The sequence below is a fragment of the Strongylocentrotus purpuratus genome, unplaced genomic scaffold (assembly GCF_000002235.5).
Source record: "Strongylocentrotus purpuratus isolate Spur 01 unplaced genomic scaffold, Spur_5.0 spur5_scaffold_11, whole genome shotgun sequence".
NCBI classification, from domain to species: Eukaryota; Metazoa; Echinodermata; class Echinoidea; order Camarodonta; family Strongylocentrotidae; genus Strongylocentrotus; species Strongylocentrotus purpuratus.
The window spans coordinates 10,447,041-10,467,922 of record NW_022145596.1 but is presented as its reverse complement, the minus strand read 5'-3'; the positions used below and the strand labels follow the sequence as shown (position 1 = coordinate 10,467,922).

The following is a 20,882-nucleotide window of genomic DNA, read 5'->3' as shown; positions in this document are numbered from 1 at the left end:
ACACAATCTGTCAATTAAAGTCTCACTGTAATATAAAAACATAATTATAATTATTATTTCATTTCAAAACCCAAAATATGTCAATTTCTCTGAGTGATTCCATCTCTGACATTCTTTAAATGTTTCACCTCTCCTTTAATCAAGATATTTGGGGTACAACATTTGCACGGGCGACAATCGCTGCAGACTTTCTTTAGTCATAATCTAGGGTTTAATAGGATAAGTAGTGCAATTGGGTTACGGGTCAGGTTTGAGGTTAGCTATGTCCTATTATTGGGGTTAGTTATAGAGTGGTGAAGTGTGACGTCATAAAAAAATATTTTTTGGAATTTCTCAATTTTTTCTTCATTTTCCGAAAGAGCATCAAAAATAATGTCCATATGTCGAAAACCAATTGAATGGGTTAAGTATTGGCTGAGATATGACCATCTGAATAAATAGATTTCCTATGGGAGCCCAGTGTTATATTGCTCTGGTTCATAACATTACGAGCCAGAGCAATATAGGAAATCTATTTATTCAGATGGTTATATCTCAGCCAATACTTAACCCATTCAATTGGTTTTTCGACATTTGGACATTATTTTTTATGCTCTTTTGGAAAATGAAGAAAAAAAATGAGAAATTCCAAAAAATATTTTTTGATGACGTCACACTTCACCACTCTATAGTGGTTGGACCAGGGTTGAAGTTAGGAGCTTGGTAAGTGTGGGCAACTACTCTTGAGCATTCATCATAAGACCAAGAACAGTTGTTGAATTACAACTTTTTAATAACCGACATTACCAGCTACACATACATTTATTATATTTTTTGTGTTCGGGGTGAATCATTTTGTGACACAATATCTGATCTACTTAACTGTGCAATATTTGTCTAACCAATTAATAATGCACATTCGATCACAGGATATAGCATAGTCAATCGTGCTTTCTCTATGTTTGTTTAATGAGCCGTGGATATTCAAAATGAAATACCGGTACCATTATCATCTGCTTTCCTATGTACACTGTCCATTTGTCAGTTGTGTAAACTGTTTTTTAGACGGGCTGAAAGTGTGTAATGTTATTCAAAACCAGACAATTTTATGTGCACAAAATTTTATTGCACTTTAGAGAGAAGTCTGGATTTTGCAAAAGATTTGTACTGGGAAATACATCAGAACGATACATATACCACAACACAAATTTTAGAAAATTAAAAAAAATTGCCATCATGAATAGTTGGCAACAATTTTTAATATTACAGTACAGTGTTTACCTGCCAGTAGGTCTGATAATGTATGATTAAAGTTACTAGAGACTGTAAAGGAAGACAAAAATAGGTTTATTAGAAGAGATTTGGTGAGAGGATCATGATAATGCAATAATTCTTACATGACATGTACTGCTTTTGTATTAATTAGCCACCTTGATTTACCCCTGCCTTATTATCAAAGTCTATCTAATTTTGCTGTTTGATTAAACGTGACAGCTAGCTGCCATCCAATTAATTGGTTTTCGTACATGTAGTATGTAGCCTGTTGTAGAAGATAACTCTGATATTAAACATACAAGTATTAATAAGTCTTTGTTATTTAATATACAGAAAATTGTACTAAATTACTGCCCTTGTCTCAACCACTTCTGTTTGTAAAGGCTTGCAAAACTTGTGATATTTCCTTATTCGTGTAGTGTGAAATGATTGAGTTTTATGGGTTTGTTTTACCTGACTGCTGAGAAAGCATAATGTATGCTTCTATGAGCGACTTGGTAACGAGGATTAATGCTGTACCAAAAACACTAGCACTTTGACTCGGTTTTGAACCTTCCGGTTACAAGACCACTGCTCTACCACTGAGCCATCATGTCTCATCAAAGAAATACTGCCTGTATGGTAGATTTGAATACATACTCCTAAAAACTTTTCTAACTCGATTAAAGTACATTTAAGAAAAGAAGAAATCAAAAAAGTTATGTCCGATGGAGTGAAGAATATACTACAAAAGTTATAGATTTTTTTTTCTTTTTCTTTCCAGAGATTATCAATTTGATCAAAGTGGTTACATTTCTTGGAAAATTATGAATAGTGGATTGTATCTCGTAATATTTTAACTACCGGTATGCAAATATTTTTGTTTTAGCACATTCCATAATAGTTGCACATGATATATTCGGTGTACCTTGTAGTAGAAGATATGCAGTTACAATATAGCTTTAATTCATTCAGTATGATATGGTTTCCTTATAATACACATCTGAAGTAATATTGATCCTGCTGAAATTGCAACAGCAGTATCTAAAGGAGTGAATGTATAATTGCATTTAAGAATTATGATAACTTGAGAGCTGAATCTAGTAATGGTAAATATTAATTGCATTTTATAACAAGAAAGGGATATTTTTCATTTCATCATTCATTGAGAGTTGCCGTGTTTGAGTGGTTAAGTCGCTGGACTGTCGATCACAAGGTCCGCGGTTCGAGACTTGCCGCGGCACTGTTGTCCTTTGACAGTTGATCTACATTTGCCACACTCAACCCAGGTGATGTAAATGGGTACTAGCTGGCAGGAATTAATTCTTTAAAATGCTAGAGCGCCGCAATGGCAGCACAGCTAAAGCCGGGGTAAAAATCTCCAAGTTTGGAAGCGCTTTGTGATTCTAATAAGCGCTATGATAAAAACCGAGTATTATTATTATTATTATGGCAATCATGTAAGTGTTACTTTTTAGATAGTGATTTTGCAATTTTTTGTCAAATACTTTTACAATTGGTGTACATGTATGTGCTTTTAGTTTCATTTGAACTTCATTTTTGTAAGGCTTCAGGATTTAAAGGATTTTTCTTTCATTTAAAAAAAATGAATCATGAGAAAACCAAAACCATTTTTTAATGTTTTCCCAGAATAAAAAATGCAACTATTCCATCTCTGTAACACTTTCCTTTAGTCTGAATCTCTCTTTTTATACAAATTGGTTTTAATTTGAAAATTAAGGAGAATAATATTTACTTTCTCAAATATTGACACCTTAGTGACCTTACATATGTTTTTTACTATGGACATCGGGAAAGTACAAATAGTGCTGATTTGTTTGACATTAATATGGATGTTATAAATTTATTAAAGGGGAAGAACACCTTATATTAAGCTGTTTATATATATGATTTGATGCAACTCATATGATGCATATTTCCCGCATGAGTGATTAAAAACAATTTGAAGAAAGGGTACCCAAAAGTCATTTGGTGCCATCACCATCTTTCAACCTTTATAATTGCAAATCATCATATCATATTTTAAAAAATGAAGAGCTTGGATGTTGCCAAATTGGAGCTGGATTAATTTCCCTATGCTGCAATCTGTTATGTAAGCTAGCTCTCAGAATCGATGGGTCTATGTAAAAAAAAATATATATATATAATCCTCATCGATAAATGATCAAATTTGTGATACATTCATTTTAATACAGTGTGTAAAGTTAGATGGCTAAAAAGTGTTCTGTTATAAGGAAATCCAATCTTTGTATCAATTTCATTTGTATGAAAGCGGAAAAATAAGAGAAACAGGATGGCGAAAGTTTGAATAAATCGGACCAATGGTAAGAAAGTTTTGAGTGTTTGAAATATGCATTTTGGTTACTGGATTGTGACTTAGTCGCAGATAACTCTCCCACCTGCCGTGCACCTAAATATCTTACATTTCTGTTTTTCTCTTAAGCACCTTCTCCCTTGGGGCACCACTCAAAAAAATTGTGGATAGCATTTTATTAAAAGTTTTCTAAAAAAGAAAAGACACTCCCGAGTCTTATATTTAAAAAAATAAATAAATTACAGATTCAGCCTATTTGAAGTGCCAACACATTGAGTGATTTCGATTTTCTAAAACTTATAATTTTCTTATTTTTATGTGATTTCTTTCAATATCTTGCCAGTCTGCTTCTCTAATTTTTCTGCTTTCTTTATTAGAGTAGTTTGCTATTAGGTTTGGATTTCCCTTTTGAGCACAAGGGCTTATTTGGCACTATGAGAGGCTATGGTCCTATAAAGATCTATAGAAGAACAATTATTACAATTATTGCTATTTGGTGTTTAAAAAATACATGGTATCATTTTTTTTAAAGAAAACGTTTTAAAGAGCAAAACATATGCATTTGTGTTGCTGGTTCTGTTCATCGGTTCATTTTGAAGACTGGTTTTAAATTCAGATAGCTGATTTATTAATGTAATTGGAGAAAAATCCCAATATTTTTCACCCAATTTTATTATATGACTGTCAAGAGGCCTGTCTTTTTGCCCCGATAAGCAAACAACTAAATTGGCTAGAGATCTACTTTTCAAAGAGAGAAAGAAAGAAGAAGAAAAAAAAAAAAAAAACCCTGATGATCAACATCAATGAGGAATTTGAATAGAAAGTGATTTCTCCGATAAGTGCAGTAAATAAGAACATAAATCCTTCATGAATTGATTAATTTGTGCTTTAAAAAAAGACAATATAGTATTTTTGACAAAACTTTGAACAAAGCTCCTTGTCTTTATTGTCAACGGGTTAATCATCAGAGATTGAAGAGGGAGGAAGTTACGAGCATGGACCTAACATAGAGGGAGGAAGGGAGAGAGGGGAGAGGGGGCGGGAATTTCGTAAAGGAGAGGAGAGCTAGGTGAGATAGGGGAGTGTAGATACAGGCGCGGATCCAGGATTTTCCAATAGAGGGGGCCGGAAATTCGAAATTCGCGCAGACCGTTATTTAAACTTACCAATACTGACAAGGTCATTATTAGAAGCACTGTACTTTAATAGTGTACTGGTACCTACAAACGGGCACAATTTTTTGGAAAGGGGACATGCTCACGTCACATCTCTTGTCCGATATCAACATTCCCCGTTTTCAAGTTATGCTCGCGCGCAATTTTTTTGACATTTCCATCAGTGGGGGCTGAAGCCTCTTTCCCCAATATCTATTTCCTGGTTTAATAGTTTGGCGAGCGAGCGAAGGGAGTGAGCGGAAATTTGAGCTTATGTATGTTGTGAAAGTGTTTATTGTCACCAAAATATACGAGATAAGATATAACAAATGCATATTGGTAATTTTTAAATTTTCGGGGAAAGAGAGGCTGCAACCCCATCCCGCATTAACTGCAGGTGTTTTGAAATCAAAACAGACTCCCCAAAAAATTATTAACCAAAATGCACGAATCCAGTTTCAAAAATCAAAAAAATGTCAGCTTCAGAGGGGGGCACATCACCCCTCAGACTCCCTCTAAAAGTATTAACCGAATCGCACGAATCCAGTTGTAAAAAATTCAGCTTCAGAGCTAGAGAGGACACCCCCCCCCCCCACACACACACACACACACCCTGTGCGCGCAAGCGCGAAATTAACGCTGGCGCTAATGCATAAGCAGGGGCGGCGGAGCTATTTCCAAAGTGGAAAGCACCAACAAAAAAGGGCGCCTACAAAGCGAAATCTCAAAGCGAAAATATACATTTTTTTAGACATTGGTATATACCCTTTCATTGTGATTCCATTATCAGGGACGATTTCAATATTTGTTTTTCTTTATATATTATACAAGATATTGCTTAAGCATCACACTTTCGGCTGGGTGTGATTGTCTGAATATTCATTTGCGAGCGAGCAAAGCGAGCGAGAAAAAATGTAAGATCTGTGAGGTCGCAGAGTGAAAAATTAGCGAGCGAGCGAGCTTTAGGGAAAGTACTCTTAGTCGCTTTAAATAAGGTGCAAGACTAATGATGAGCAGGTACCCCCCGTGGCTACGTGCCTGATGATGAGAGGTTAAGGGGGCACTTATCGAAGTGGATAAAGACACTTATTAGAAAAGAAAAGGAGCATGTGTCAAGGTACAAAGAGTAATTATCAAAGGTTCAAACGGGGCACTTCTTACACCTGAAAGGAGGCACTCACCATAAATGAGATAGGGCACTTATGAGTATGGGAAATGGGCATTTGTCGACTAAAAAGGGGCATCCATCAGAAATTGGTTTATCAGAGGTGAAAAGGGGCATTTATGAAAAGGGGATAGGTCCCTTATTGGAAAGGAAAAGGGGCACGATTCAAAATAAAAGGGCAGTTAGCAAAGGTGAAAATAGGCACCTATCATAGATGAAAAGAGTACTTATCAGGAGGGGAAGGGGTACTTTTCAAAGTAAAACGAGCATCTCTCAGATTTGAATTGGGGCAATTATCGGAGATGAAGAGCGCACTGAAGTGAAAAGAATTAACTTCTCATATATGAAAATGGTCATTTATCAGAGATGAAAAGGGACACTTTTTATTTATGAAGGGCCTCATTTTTCTAAATAGCCCTTATCAGATAGGAAAGGGGGCACATGTGTTGATGAAATGTGCGCTTATCCGAGTTAAAAAGGGGAAGGGGCACTTCTTTACAGAGTAAAAGTGGCCGTTTGGGGGTACTTGAAAAAGTGGGGGAACTTTGCCCCCTACCCCTGCCACCCGCCCCATCATCTGAAAATCCAAAATGATGTTGTAGGGGCCGGGCGCGGCTTTATCATGAGTGCTTTTAGGTGAACCTCTTTTTTATAAATATATTATGCTGGATTCCGACCCAGATTGCACACTCTAAAATGACAGTATGATCATCCCCAATACGCTTGTAGTTCACGTATGCACCCCTTCCTCCTAATCCATCGTTGCCGTCACTGCCATTTACGTATGGCCGGCCGGCGTATTTTTGATTTACACGCTAGCGAGGGAAATTTCTCGATTAATTCCAATGAAACCGCTTAAAATTCCAATGAAACCGCTCGCGAAGTGTCTAGCCTGGTTCGGAGAGCTCGCTAGTGCTATACGCTAGTGTGAATTTACATCCAGGAGAAAGTTTGCTTAACTTTTTCTTGAAAGACTTGAACGCTTATGGAAACTGTTTGTGTTTCCTATCTCCAAATATCAATATTATTCTGCATCAAATAGAAAACATTGATTTCTACTGTGATATGTAAAGGCACGAACTTACGTTAATACATACACATATTTTTTTGTAACCAAGAAGGTGCACCATGGTAATACATTTTAACAAACACATCAACATGTTACCTAGACAACTCATCACCATAGCCATTGTAAAACCGTATATTAATGATACATGTAAAATATAGATTGAAGCAATTCTCGTCGATTGGCTGTTCTGCATCAAATAGAAAACATTGATTTCTACTGTGATATGTAAAGGCACGAAGTTACGTTAATACATACACATATTTTTTGTAACCAAGAAGGTGCACCATGGTAATGCATTTTAACAAACACATCAACTTGTTACCTAGACAACTCATCACCATAGCCATTGTAAAACCATATATTAATGATACATGTAAAGTATAGATTGAAGCAATTCTCGTCAATTGGCTGGATCCTGAGTGTGATTTATATAATGGATTTTGAGTAACATTTGCATCTACCTGTAGTTGAAGAATAGTTACAGTGTATAACATCAATTAAGTTGGAACAATTGGAAGGAAGTAACGAGGAATATTAAAGCAAGGGAGACTGGGAGATGAGAAAAGCAGGAAGTTAGAAATTGAGAGATTACTCGCGAGATAGCCTTGCATTAATAAATCCTTTATATAATGTTGTCTTGAGAGAAAGTAGACAATTTTTTTTTTAATTGGAGATTAGTGCAAGTATTAGATATATTGGAAATGGAATTAATGAGAAAGTTATTTTTTTTTATCAAGATCAATACATGGGGGGGGGCACCATCAAAATAGGGCACTTTCTGGAATATAAGGTGCACCTACAAAGGGAAACATCAAAATGTAAATCTACCATATTAAGACATGGACGTACGCGTAACGCATGTCACCCACAGAAAAATGAGAAGAAAAGAAAGAATAATGTTTTTAAAAAAGAAGAAGATAGAGGAACCTTAACTTTCCGACTTAGTTGGCTCGACATGTGCTTAAGTAGTCTGCGGACGAAAGTACAACAATACGAAAAACGTTATATGAAATTGTCTTTAAGAGAGAAAGAGAGGTTATTTCTAAAATGAAATGAAAGGGGCTATGTGACACTCAAGGAAGAAATTACAATTTCTATCGCTCATGAGTTATGACGACTATTTGGAATTTCCTTAAAAAAATTAAAGTTCAAGAACTTCCTAGGGCTCCGCCCCATGCAAGACTCTCGGCAACAGCAAATTATTTACACAATTTCTTGCTGTCTGCTGCCTCGAGATCACTGGAGCGAAGAAAGGTAACATATAGCAAGAATCCCTATTAAGTGAAGGATTTATCCCTTTTATTATTAAAGACTCCCGGCAAAGGCTCTCCCCCTGCAAAATTGGAGAGAGTTTTATGTAGTTTAAGCTTCTAACAACCACTCCCGTGGACCATTTATTATTTACACAAAGGTAAAAGTGTATAGCAAGAATCCCTATTCAGTGAAGGATTCATCCTTTTTATGCAGATGCTTCTTCTACCGTTCTTGACCAGAAGTGCGTTTCAAACTCAATGAAGTGGGCATCATCCCATTGAATGTTGTGTCCAGTGTTACGGGTTTGTTTTGCTACTTGCTGCCTAATCTGAGGGCTCTGTTGTGCTCTTTAAAAAGAGGACACAATAGGGGCAGCGCAATTTAAATATCAAGGGATGTATTAGAATTTATTTCTAAAATGAAATGAAAGGGCTATTTGACTTTCAAGAGCGATAAAAACTCTAATCCATCCCTTGAAATTTAAATTGCACTGCCCCCATTCAGTGTGCTATTTTCAAAGAGCACAAAAAGGCTTCAGATTGAAGATTCCATCTCATAAAATTGTCTATAAGAGAGAAAGAGATCCTTATTTCTGAAATGAAAGGGCTATTTGACTTCAAGAGCGATAAAAACTCTAATCCATCCCTTGAAATTTAAATTGCACTGCCCCCATTCAGTGTGCCATTTTCAAAGACCACAAAAAGGCTTCAGATTGAAGATTCCATCTTATAAAATTGTCTATAAGAGAGAAAGAGAGTTTATTTCGAGAGAAAAAATGAAATGAAAGGGCTATTTGACAAGAACCCTTTCATTTCATTTTAGAAATAACCTCTCTTCCTCTCTTATAGACAATTTTCTCTCTTGAAAGTCAAATAGCCCTTTCATTTCATTTTAGAAATAACCTCTTTTTCTCTCCTTTTTTCTCTTGAAAAGGCTCTGCCAGGCCCCTCAAGCTCTGCCATGTTGTATGGATCCATTATAAAGCAAAATAAGCCCACTCAATAATTAATATATATTAAAACGTCATGTGCAGCGATTCATCCAAATAAGAAATCCACGTAAGAGGCATTTTGAAAGTTTTAAGAAAATTCCTTCAAATTCCAGGATATTGGGTGTTATTTTTCAGGAAACTCTATTTAAACGAGTGGAAGCACTGGCGGTTCTGTTTTTTTTAAACTGTAACAATTCTCCTTGGATCAGATATTGACCAAAAACAAGCCTCATTATCTTAAGTATACAAGAGTCATTTCGGACCTTACAGCTTTCATAGAAATCGCTTCTGGACCGTCAAAGAAAAAGTTTGAGAACCCCTGGTCTACGCATTATACACATCAGGACCAACTTGACAACTAGACAAAAATTTGAGGGGGGGGGGGTTCGACCCCCCCCCCCCCCCCCCCTGCGTACGCGCCTGCATGTGCATCCCTTCCTCGTTATTCCCTTATCCATCGTTACCGTCACAACCATTTGAGTAGGGCCGGCCCCCTCTTCAATAACGGCTCCCAAGCCATCAAGAATGACCCCAGAATTTATAGATTACCATTCTGCCGTTCAATCTTTGGAGGGGCCGGGCGCGGCCTTTTCAGAAGTGTTTCTACACCAACCTTTTCATGCACTACGGCTTAACATAAACAAGCATGCTAAGATTTTTTTGAAAAGAAGCATAATTCCGACTCAGTTTCGCATAACCTAAAAATAAGAATACGACCAGTCATCCCTCCCCCCTCCCCTCAATGCATCCGCCTTCACGCACCCCCCCCCCTTCCCCTTGTCTTTCCCTTATTCGTCGTTAATGTCACTAATTTTTAGTGCCATTTCGTTGTCTTTCTTTCTCCCCGGCTCCTCTCTTCTTTTTCTTTCCTTTTTTTTTTTTTAACTCTCTCTCTTTTCTTTTCTTTTTTTTTTCTTCCTCTTTTTTCGTTCTCAATTTTTTGCGCCGCCAATAGGGGGGCCGCGGCCGTTTCGGCCCACCCCTGGATCCGCCACTGTAGATAAGAGAGAGAGAGAGGAGGGGAGAATAAGGGAGAGGAGAGAGAGAGTGGGAATATTAAACAGGAGAGATAGGGGAGTATAGAAGATGAGAGAGGGGAGGAGAGATAAAGGGAAATGTAGGTGAAAGGGAGAGATATATAGGGGAGAGGCCGGCCGGAGGAGAACTGGAGAGAAAAGGGAGGAAGGAGAGATACATGGGAGTGTAGATAGAGAGAGAGGAGAGGAGAGCGGAGAGGAGAGAGAAAGGATAGTATAGTGGATGGAAGATGAGAGGGGGTGGGGCCGGAAAAGATTTTTGTTTTTTGTTGTTTTTTGTTTTTAGTTGCCATCGTTGGAAATAAAGGCTACTAAAAAGTTCTATACTCGTTATGAGCTAGGATTGTAATATCAGTCTTTTTGACGAAAATGAATTCTAGTGAATTGAGCGAGCCCCAAAATTATTTACAATTGAAACTTCTCTCGAACATTCAACAGCAACAAAATCTATCATTCCTAGATCCTAGTTACCATTCTCGCCCTGTAAGTGGTACTACCATTCACCCCACAGGCACAGCCTTAATTCGGGCTGTCCTATTTAAAATCTCTCCTCTCCCGTTTCGTTCTCAGAACAGGTGATGCATGGACGCAATAATCTTGTGAATTTTTTCCATTTCATATACATATATTTTTATTCCAAAATGATTGTGGATAATCAGATTACAAAGGGTAACCTGCTTAATCTGGAAAAGATATACTGTTCATGTGTATAAACAGACACTCTTTTAAACAGACTACCATACATATGTAAACAAATAATGACGTGCACTCAAGATCCGCGGCATAGTAGTCGAAGTAATGCGTGCAGTTTTACATGTAGGATCGAATCCAGGAAATCTAATTGAGGTCGAGCCAGTCAGCTGAGCTGAGTAATATGTTGGATATAGATAACGTCTATCGGTGAACAGCTACCAGAATCTACATTGTTGCATTTTCGTAAGTTTTTGATTGTTATTTTTTGCTTGAAATTGCTTGTCATTGTTTGTATAAGCTGTACGCTGTGTACTGGTTTTCCAAGACAGCCAATTCGTCGTGGTGGTAGTACGGTCGATGGAGCTCACAAGCTGTGCAGCTGTGCCATGGACCTCGGCGGTGCAGTGCGGTGCCTTGAGCTGGCTTGATTGCGCAAGATATTATGAACCATCTCTAGGGGTCTATATGTGGAGCGTTTTTTAGAGTGAGGGGGGATTAGCATGCAAACAAAAAATATAGTATTTGTCATTATATATCTGATTTTATCCTCTATTACCAGAAAAGATAAATGAGGCTAGATTAAAAATTTACTCAAAAAACAAATTGTTTGAAAAGTAAAAATCTAAAAGAGTGGTAGACCAAAAATTCCTGTCTCTTTCGTTCTTTCGCCTCTGATATGGGTAGGGTCGGGCAGGTCGGCTCCTAAAGAGAGGAGCCGACCCGAGAGGAGCCGACCTTACCCAAATCAGAGGCTAACGAACGAAAGAGACAGGAATTTTCGGTCTACCACTCTTTTAGATTTTTACTTTTCAAACAATTTGTTTTCGGAGTGAAATTTTTAATTTAGCCTAATTTATGATACAAACAACCAATTACATGAGAACATGTGTTACTAATGACATCTAAGTATATTTACAAAATTGGTGAAACTCGAGGTTGTTTTGGCGATGATTGAATCAAAATTTGCAAGTAAGAGAAATTAGGCGGATCCGGGCTAACTTGGACCAGGGGACAACTCGGCCCAGCTGCAAAAACTGTCATTTTTTTTCATTTTACCCTAACTCTAACCCTAACTCTAACCCTAACCCTAACCCTAACCATAACTGGTTGGCTCAAACAACCAGCAATTACCCCGAAGAAACTCAGTCTGCGCAAATTGGATTTGACTTCTGGTGTGCTTTATTCTTGAGAAGTCGTAGTAACAATTCAATCTGTATAAAATGAATAACAAGAATACATACAGACATTTAGCACATGTAAATAAATACTTGTGTATTGCACTTAAATTTCTGTGCTTGTGTTTTCATTTATACCTAGTAAGAATAACTAAGTCTGTAAATTATTTCTATGATTTATGCTCATGTAACAGTTTGAATTTGTCTTTATATTTCAGTTAGTAAATTTCTCATCTCTTCCTTATCCATTATTACATATTCATTTATATATTTGCATTCTTCATTTGCATATTCATTTTCCCTGCTCATGTTCCCATTTCATTCACCTTCTTACAGCACAGTCTTTCAGTTGCACTACTGCCACACCTTATTTTCCTCTCTCTCCTTCAAACCCATTCCCTTTGTTGTCTTCTGATTCTCTATGCATGGTTGCCTTTTCCTGCCCTAGCAACATGCACTTTCTCTTCTCTCATTCGTTCTCTTTGCCTCTCACCTTTGATCTATCTAGCCTGTTCACCTCATTCGTTTCTCTTATCACATGACTTTCCCCTGATTGGTTTATTTTGTTATGATGCCTGAGTTGTACTCAGAGCCATGTTATAATATTGAGTATTAAAGTTAGTTCTGTTCCGTCCTTCTTCGTGTGAGGTTGTGTTTTCTACTGTCTTGGTTTACTTAAGTTTTGTTGGAGAGTTTGGATTGTTTTTGATGCAGCATGTTCGATGATTGATTTTGGTTTATAAGTTCCCTCGGTTAATAAACACGTTACAATTGGTGGCAGCGGTGTTTCTGTGTTTTATCCAGATTATTTCGGACCAATCTCGCCATGTCGTGCTTTCATGTTTTTGCTGCTGTTTGCCTGTACCTTGCTTCTGTTTTCACCCTCCTTCAGCAAGCTTGGTGCTAATTAGCAAGCTATATCATCATACATCCTCTTCTTCAACTTCAAGCTCGCCATAGTTCTACGATTATTTTGGTGAGTCACCAGTTGATAATTAAGTGTAGTTCACCCTACTTCATTAATTGGGACATACTTGTTGTTTTACAAGGTTCTCCCTTCTTGGTTAATGTGGGTTATGCTGACTTTTCTTGAATTGTTGATGTACAAGACTCATTTTCACCACTCGAATATCAGTCTTATTGTACTACTTGTGGGTTACCTCGTTTAATATTGCTAGCCTTGTCGCAGTTATTCTTCATGCAGTGATCCTGTTGAGCCAGCTTTGAGGTTAATCTTCCTTTTTCCGCCTGTAACTTGCATGTACACCACCTGTACATGTGTATGTTCATCCTTCATCAGTTTGATACTTGGATCAGCAGCTCAGGACTTGTATTTTCTGACAATCATTGATTGTTCATGTGGCATCGTACTCCACAACTATTTGTCTGCTATACATACTTCCTTCTTCAGGTACTTACCTTTCACAAGCTTATTTAATTAAGTCTTCGTCTAGTTGTTGGAATTGATAGAGCAGCTATATTTTCACACGTAATCGGGAGTGAGTTTTTTTTCTGCACCCCTGTACATCTACTATACTTACCTCGTAGTCCAGCCTTTCTTCACCGTCGCCTGGCGTAGGTTATTGGTTGGCTACATATAGTTATTGTACATTATATTGCTGTAGACGACAGTTCTACTTACCATGTTCCGGATAGATTTACCCGAGATTTTTACCGGGAAGGATGGGAGAGATTTTGCCCAGTGGGCAAAGCATCTGAAAGTTGCAGCCGAAGTTGACCCTAGTACAGAGAGTCGTTTGCATGTCCTCCTTCCTTCTCGCCTGGCTGGATCAGCTTTTACGGTGTGGGAGAATCTTCCTTCTTCAACGAGGGCAAGTTTTGCAGAGAGTGAGAGAGCGCTTTCTGCTGTTTTTGGAAGAAAGAATGACGTTGCCGCATTCCAGTCATGCATTAACGCCAGGACTAGGCAGGATGATGAACCTTTAGAGGTTTATGCAGCCGCTATCACAACTTTAGTACAAGAAGCCTTCCCCGAGTATGGGGAAAAGGCTCAAGAGGGAGAGATGGTCCGTAGATTTGTTGCCGGTCTAAGTGATTTCCTCCGAATTCGCATCGATGAGCTTGGAGTCTCAACCTTCAAGGAGGCCCTAGATTTTGCTCTTCAGATTGAAAGAACCCGCCTAAGGCATGCCCAAGTTCCTACTCCAGACACTTTTGTTAAAGCCACCCGAGATGATCTTATCCGGCAGCTGGTCAACCGACTGGAGAGAATGGATAAGAGGTTTGACCACCTGGAAACTCAACTCAGCCATTACCGCTCTCAAGACAATGATGTTGATAGGCTGAAATCACAATTTAGTAATCACAACCTTCATCATTCACGTAGCCCTTTTGCAAGGCAAAGATCACAGAGCCCTCAACACAGGTACACTGAGAGGTATGACCAGAGTTCCCCCCAGCGCTACCACTCACCATCACAACGCTACGAGTCTTCATCTACAAAACGATATCGATCACCAAGTCCTCGACCCAGGTACACCCTACGTCATGATCAGTACCGTTCATCGAGTCCAAGTCATGGTCGTCCATCGAGTCCAGGTCATGGTCGTCCATCGAGCCCACGTCACAGTTATCCATCTTACAGACCCCGGCAAGACGGACGAGCCTCCTACCAAGACGCCTTGTCTCGTCACCCTGACAGCCAGGAGGAGCCGCAGAATTCTCGTCCTTCTTCCACTCAGAGTTCTCAGGTGTGCACCCTTAATGCTACATCCTATTCTTCGGTTGGTACCCAAACCATGTCTGAATTAGAATCAGAAGTTCCTCAGCCTTCATCTTCCCCACCAACCTGCCTCCAAGGACTAGAGCCTAAGCTTCTTCACCACCAGAGGCTAGACAGAGACCTTGAAGATATCCGGCACATGGTTACCAATAATACAAGGCCAACTGTCAAGGAAATACGTCGCAGCCAGCCTGGAAAGCGCAGACTTCTTTGGCAGCTTTCTCGTCTATCCATCCACAACGATATCTTGTATCGCACAAAAATGGACGAGAAACGATCAGTTAAGCTCTACCAAGCCATAGTCCCAGAAAGCTTAGTGCAAGAAGTTTTGAAGCTTCTTCATGGTCACCCAACTTCAGGACACTTTAGTGCAGAACAGACTCTCGAACGAGCGAAGTCATCCTATTTCTGGCCCTACATGCATAGAGATGTCCTTGATTTCTGCGAGACATGCAGGGCATGTGAGACGATTAGATCACCTAATCCCAGCTACCACGCCCCCCTCAAGAACAGACTCAAGCCGTACCGATCCGAGTGGACTCCACGTACCAGGGCTGACGTCCGATCATCTAACACGGACGTTCCTCCTACCTTCATCTACCTTCACCGTCCTTACTTCACCCCTCTGTCTGGTTCCCTACCATTTAGGGACCAGTCAGGGAATGCTACCCCCCTTCTTCCAGTAAATAACCCACCACCTGGGTTACTTGTTCCACCATCGCCAATTCAGGGACCGGCTGGACTTCTGCCAACACCCCCGGGACTACCTCCACCACCCCTGGGACTACAGCCACCACCCCCAGGACCCCCAGGACTTCCACAACGACCCCTGAGACGACCAAACCAAACTCAAACCAGATCTGGACGGGCTGTCGTCAAGCCGACGAGATATGGAGATTTTGTGTAACATTGTTTTTGCAGTCATTTCTTGTTTAAAAGACAATTTCCAAAAACGTGCAAGACAAAATTTTGTACGGAAAAAGAGAAGAAAAAAAATTGATATACCGGTACACTCACAATTTTAGTTTTAAATGCGAGATATCAAATAGTCAAGGAGATTTTGATCTTTTCTTTTTTGGTCTCAGCAACAGAAGTATTTTTCTGTTATTGTTGTATAAGCACTGACTGCAATCTCAATATTTTCAATGCTATTGATGTAATGGATCTGTGTAAAGTACAGACATGACGTTACTACATGTAAGCACTTTTTTTTTAAAGATAATGTAATATGCTATTCATGGATTCAATTACATGTATTCATGAATTTGGGGAATTTGTGGAACAAAGTGTTCTTATTTTGTTTTTGGAGATTCCAAATCATAACTGTATTTGTTGCTCATATTTTTTTTTTAGATACATTTGGGACAATCGCTTATGATTGTCTTTAGCCATTGAATTGGCTTGTTATTTTCTTTTAAAAAAAAGGAATGGGAAAGTGACTGTTTCTGTATTTTCGGATAAAAATTCATTGTCGACAAATTTTTGTGGTCAGTTTGGAGCACTTCTCGCCTTTTAAAATGGTGCTTCTACTTTTGTTGTTAGTACAGGGTTCAAATTAAGGGTTTTCATAGTTTCGGAATTCTAGTTGAATGTGTAAATAGATCATAGAGTTTGGCTTCATTGAAAGGGAAGTTTTGTGCTTATGTTGGAAAAAAAAAAAGGAAAAAAAATGTGTTTTTTATTACATAGTTTTACTAGTAGTTTGAAAGGCAGTCAATTCTTTACGCACCTCTAGAAAATTGAGGACAATTTTTGCGTGGAGGGATATTTATGTAACAGTTTGAATTTGTCTTTATATTTCAGTTAGTAAATTTCTCATCTCTTCCTTATCCATTATTACATATTCATTTATATATTTGCATTCTTCATTTGCATATTCATTTTCCCTGCTCATGTTCCCATTTCATTCACCTTCTTACAGCACAGTCTTTCAGTTGCACTACTGCCACACCTTATTTTCCTCTCTCTCCTTCAAACCCATTCAAGTTCAAGTTCAAGTTCGTTTATTTACACTCATCATTCAAAAAAATACAAGAACATATACAATTAAATGAGGAATAATCACACATAAAATATCATACATTCAACAACAACAAAATAACATAACATAATGGGAGTGAAGGGATGAGCTAAAAAGGAGTGTGGTCCTTATGCTAGAGCCCATCCCTCAGTATAATGTAAATAAAAGGTAAATTAATTGTTGTACGATTGGAAGCATGACAAAAAGAGGGAAAACAAGGGGGGGGGGTAAAGAGCCTGGTGAGTTATAGCACGTAGGATTCAATTAAATACATTTTATATTTTCGTTTAAAAGTTTGAAGACTTCTGCAATTTCTTATATTTATTGGAATGGAATTCCAAATTTTTGGACCATCGAAAGATATTGACTTTTTCATTAAAGTTGTTTTAATTTGAGGTAAGTGGAAATTAGATGCATTTCTAGTTTCATAATCATGAAAGGTCGAATTCAAATTAAAATACTTTAGAAGTGCACATGGTAAAGATTCATTTCGACACAAGTACATAAAGACTGCAATATGATATTCACAGATATCAAATACATTGAGAAGCTTTAATTTATAAAATATAGGTTTCGAATGAGCTCTGTAGTGTGAATTTGAAATTATCCGGATGGCTTTCTTTTGCATTTTGAGTATCCTATTCAGATTGGTTTGGCTTGTCATGGCCCATACTTCAGAACAGTAATATAAATGAGGAAGAATTAAAGTATTATATAACATTCTTAAAACACATTTTGGTAGAAATCTAAGTTTGTTTAGAATGCCAGTATTTTTTGAGATCTTGTTGCAGACAGCACCAGTGTGTTCATTCCATGTAAGTTTAGAATCAATTTCTATTCCGAGGAATTTGTTTACAGATACACGTTTGAATTCATGATTATTCACCTGAAGATCAACCTCATTAAAATCTATTTTTTGTTTTGTAAATACCATGTAGTTAGTTTTATTAACATTCAAAATTAATTTATTCAAAGAAAGCCAATGTAATAGCTTGTTTATTTCATTACCAAAGTCCTGTTGTAAACTTTGAATATTTTTATGGGACATAAACACACTGGTGTCGTCTGCAAATAAGATATATTTTAATTTGTCCGATATATTACACATGTCATTAATAGAAAGAATAAATAAAAGCGGGCCTAAAATAGAGCCTTGTGGCACTCCACATACAACTGTTTGCATAGACGAAGTATTACCTTTAATTTTGACAAATTGTTTTCTGTTTGATAAATAACTCTTAAACCAATTTAATAACACACCACGTATTCCGTAATTAAATAATTTTGCAAGTATAATATTATGATCTAGAGTATCAAAGGCTTTACTGAGGTCTAAAAACAATCCCATCATGACTTCAGATTTATCAAAGACTTGAGAAACTTGGCATGTAAAATCAACTAAAGCAGAGGATGTGGAGTGGCCTGTTCGAAAACCAAATTGTGAATTATTCAAAATATTATGTAGATTCAAAAAGGAATATAAGCGATTATACACAGCTCTTTCTAATATCTTAGAGAATACTGGAAGTAGAGATATAGGTCTATAATTGGACATTTCAGTTTTGGTACCACTTTTAAATATAGGAATAATTTGAGCAATTTTCAACTGATCAGGTACGATCCCAGTTTCCAATGAAGAATTGAATATTGCACATAATGGATAACAGATCAATGTATAACTCTTTTAACCATCTTAACATCAACACTGTCAAAACCACTACATTTATTACTCTTTAATTTATCTACAATGTTTATTATTTCTCTTGGAGTGACTGGAGTAAAAAAAGCAGTAGATTCATTTTTCTTTAGATACTGTTTAAAATCACCAGTAGGTATATCAAGAGTTGATGTTAATTTTGGACCTATATTGATAAAGTATTCGTTAAAAGATTCACATATATCTGTATCATTATCAATGGTTTCATTATTATACTGTAGAGTACTCGGAATTTCATTTTTCTTAGACTTTGTGCCTAAAAGACCATTTATAATTTTCCATGTTTGTTTAGTATCACCTTTAGCATCTACAAAACTTTGTTTGAAATACTTATATTTTACATATTTAATTCTATTTGTTAACTTATTTCTACACTTTTTGTATGCATCAAGTCTATACGCAGTACGATTATTCAAATATTTCTTGTAATATAAGCTTTTCTTTCTGTTCAGCTGTCTTAATTCGTCATTGAACCAAGGTTTATCAAATCGTTTTTTCTTCTTAGATTGACATTTCATTGGGAAACATATTTCATATACATGTTGAAATTGTTTTAGAAAACAATCATAACTTGAATTAGCATCGTTTTCTTTCAGAATCCAATGCGTATTGCCGATATTCGTAATAAAAGTATTTATATTTTTTGCACTAAATTGTCTTTTCATTGTAATACACGTTTCTGTTACGGTTTGAGTACTTTGAGAATAAATGCAGAATATTGGGAAATGATCACTAATGTCTGTTAAGATTGTGCCAGATGAACAATTTTCAAGGTTGTTTGTGAAAATATTGTCAATGAGAGAGATTGAGTTATTTACAACACGCGTTGGACCATGAACTAGAGGGTACATACCAACTGCCATAAACATTTCAATAAAATCTTTAACATGAGATTGACAATTTACTTTGAATAGGTTTATATTATAATCCCCAATCATGTAAAATATTCTATTTTCACTGTTTACAGTAGTAATAACATTTTCAACCGACTCAAGAAAACTTTGTATAGGTTGGTCAGGAGGTCTATAAACAACTCCGAGAATTGCACTTATATTAGCAGTAACAACTTCAATAAAAAGCGATTCAATATATGGAGTATTTATATCAAGATCAAGTCTACGATTAAATTTCACATCATTTCTTACATAAAAACCAATTCCACCACCTTTTTTATTCTGTCGACCTTTAAGTACAAGAGTATAGTTATGAATATCATAATAGGAATTGTACTCCTTAATCCATATCTCAGTCAAAGCAATAGCTGTGAATTGAACTGTTAAGGAACTAAGAAAAGTACTAATGTTATCATAATTTTTACTTAAACTTCGGCAGTTGATATGTAAGATGGAAAATAAGCCATCATTCGAATCATTAACGAGGTCATTGAATTCACTGCATGTATAAGATCCATGAGAGGGTCCATAAAAATCATTTTCTCCATTTCTCGGGCTTAAGAATTCCACAAACGAATGAACATTAATAATTGAATTTACAGTGCTTTCAGGCATACAAGCAGTATACAAAAAAACAAATTAGAAATACAAAAGGTATTTTACATTTAAAAGTTCGAGTATTAGAAAAATCCAAAAAGATAAAATGTAAAAAACTTCTCACTCCAGGGAGAAATATAAGTCATTAAAATGTCAGCTCGATCGTTCATAATATCGCTAACGTGACATAACTATCAAAGGTTTTCGAGGTCGATATCTGAACGTATAACTTTAGAGGTCGATTTTCCACCAGAGGCTTGAATTGAGGCAATAATCATACCATCACGAGTCCATGCAGCTAACACCTTCTGGTTCCCTTTGTTGTCTTCTGATTCTCTATGCATGGTTGCCTTTTCCTGCCCTAGCAACATGCACTTTCTCTTCTCTCATTCGTTCTCTTTGCCTCTCACCTTTGATCTATCTAGCCTGTTCACCTCATTCGTTTCTCTTATCACATGACTTTCCCCTGATTGGTTTATTTTGTTATGATGCCTGAGTTGTACTCAGAGCCATGTTATAATATTGAGTATTAAAGTTAGTTCTGTTCCGTCCTTCTTCGTGTGAGGTTGTGTTTTCTACTGTCTTGGTTTACTTAAGTTTTGTTGGAGAGTTTGGATTGTTTTTGATGCAGCATGTTCGATGATTGATTTTGGTTTATAAGTTCCCTCGGTTAATAAACACGTTACACTCACTTATCTGAATAATCTATTACACTGAATAATTACTTGAGTGCTTGCATGATGTGTCCTTTCCCATACTAATGTACCTGTCATAATAAATGACTAATAAAATCAATCTCTATAGCT

At 37.1% G+C, this 20,882-nt stretch overlaps 1 protein-coding gene across 1 annotated transcript in view; it reads left to right on the top strand.

The window, feature by feature from the left end:
- Positions 1 to 10,864: 10,864 nt before the first annotated feature.
- Positions 10,865 to 20,882, top strand: part of LOC115922213 (P protein-like) — a 49,115-nt gene continuing 39,097 nt past the window's right edge. The window contains exon 1 of the mRNA XM_030980608.1: positions 10,865 to 11,174. The gene's annotated coding sequence lies outside the window, so the exon portion shown is untranslated. The remainder of the gene's footprint in view (positions 11,175 to 20,882) is intronic.